This window comes from Phoenix dactylifera, unplaced genomic scaffold, assembly GCF_009389715.1.
Source record: "Phoenix dactylifera cultivar Barhee BC4 unplaced genomic scaffold, palm_55x_up_171113_PBpolish2nd_filt_p 001274F, whole genome shotgun sequence".
Lineage (NCBI taxonomy): Eukaryota > Viridiplantae > Streptophyta > Magnoliopsida > Arecales > Arecaceae > Phoenix > Phoenix dactylifera.
The window spans coordinates 58,755-60,780 of NW_024068607.1; positions in this window are offsets into that span (position 1 = coordinate 58,755).

Genomic DNA, 2,026 nt, shown 5'->3' on the forward strand with positions numbered 1-2,026 from the left:
GACTTATGAAAGTTTTGATCATTGCATATTTCTTTTTAATTACATATTAATTACAATCTTTCAGTTCTTAAAACATATTTTCAGATATGAGTTTTTGTAATTAATCATATGTAATCAGATTTAATTCATGTTTAAGTCATTATGTTTTATGTTCATGCATCACATATACACAACAACATGAATCAATTCAAACAACATACATCTTATGTATTTATTTTTCACTTTTATTTTCAGATCTGATTTGTTCATTAAAATCAGAGATCATATAAATCATAAACTTTATTTAGATCTAATCTAAATAATATTATAATTTCAGATTTATTCATGTTACTAATCCTAACACAAACATGCATCATATGCATCCAAAATTTCAGATCTACTTAATCATGCATAATCAGCAATTAAATCAATCATAAAAACTACTTTAGATCTAATCTAAATATGTTAATGATTTCAGATTTAATTTCAAGAATTAAAACATAAAAGTTTAAACATGAAACTTGCTCTGATACCACTGAAAGTGAATCCTAGGTTCTTCGGTGTTTAGCATGCTGAATTTTTTTTTTTTTTTAAACCATGGCTGAACCTGATTGGGTGGCCTACGTACCCCTTCACAAGGAAAATCAAGCCACACGTAGTTTTTTTAAAATTTCAAAAATACAGTAGAAAAATAAATCAAACAATTTAATTCATGCATGCTTACAAGATCAAATCTAGAAATCAGCACATTAAGAACACATAGGATTATGCCGGAATCATTTAAACAATTATGCTAAAACTTTTATGCATGATTAACTATAAGATCTGAAACTTAAGAACTCTATTCCAATTAATCTCTGAATATCCATCGAATGGAATCTGGAGATATCTCCATGAGGAGCCCCAAAAGAAGGTAAAACCTCGGAGAATCGGACCTAGACCTTGACACCATAATAAATGATTAATGCTAGATTAATACCTTTTATGATGGATGAAAGTTGTGACTCTGATTCTTGACTTCACAGCCACACACACGAATGGCCTCTACGAGAAGTACACGCGAAGTCCTGAAGGATCTTCTTCCGCAACAGTGCTAGCAGTTGCAGAACACTTGAAAGCTGAAATCTGCCCGTCGGGATTCAATCAACTCTTGATCAATCGTCTTGAAGCAGATGGAGTGAGGTTTGTAAGGAAAATAGAGGACTCAGATCTGATCTTGAATCTTCTAGATATTCACCCTGAAAACCCTATCTGAAATGGAGAAGAAGAGGAAGAGGAGGCGGGTGAGGAAGAAGGCTGCAATGGATGTGTTTTTGGTGCCCATGTTTGACCCCTTTTAATGGCCTCCGAATTTTCATTCAAAATTCAAAATTTATTTTCAGAAAACCTCTTTTAGTTGGCACATGCAAAGGAATAGGAACAACCCAAATCAGATCTCAACCAAATCTGATTTAAATTCAAATTTTAAACACATGTGCAAGATGGAAGGAATATGAAATCCATGCGGCAAGGTAAAACACTTCATAATTTCGAAATCACCTCTTGAAATTCGAATTTAATCCATTCAAAAACTCATACGCCACCTTGGCTGATGGTTTGAGTGATTAAAATCATTTAACACATTGCTTAATGTTTGAATTTAAATTCAAATAACAAACAATGTCGCCATGTGTCAAGCAATGGGTCCATGTGCCATGCAATAATTTTGGTTTATTTAAAATTCATGAAATCCAATTCCATGTCACCAATAATTGCCACATCATCTGAGCCTAATCCCCTTGGGTTGCACCTAATCAAATTTGGTCAAACCCGAATTAAAACAAAGCAATTCGGTTGAACCCAATCTAATCAGGTCAGACCCTGATTGAGCTCAAATTGAATCCAATTCAATTTTGGCTCATGCAAACTCAATCAAATTGAATTAATTACTTTGTGTTGGACCTAATCCAATTAGGTCAATCCCCAATTAAGAACAAATTAATTTAAAATTAATTTGATCAGCTTAAGTCCTTTTTGGTTCTAACCTAATCCAATCAGGTCAAAATCC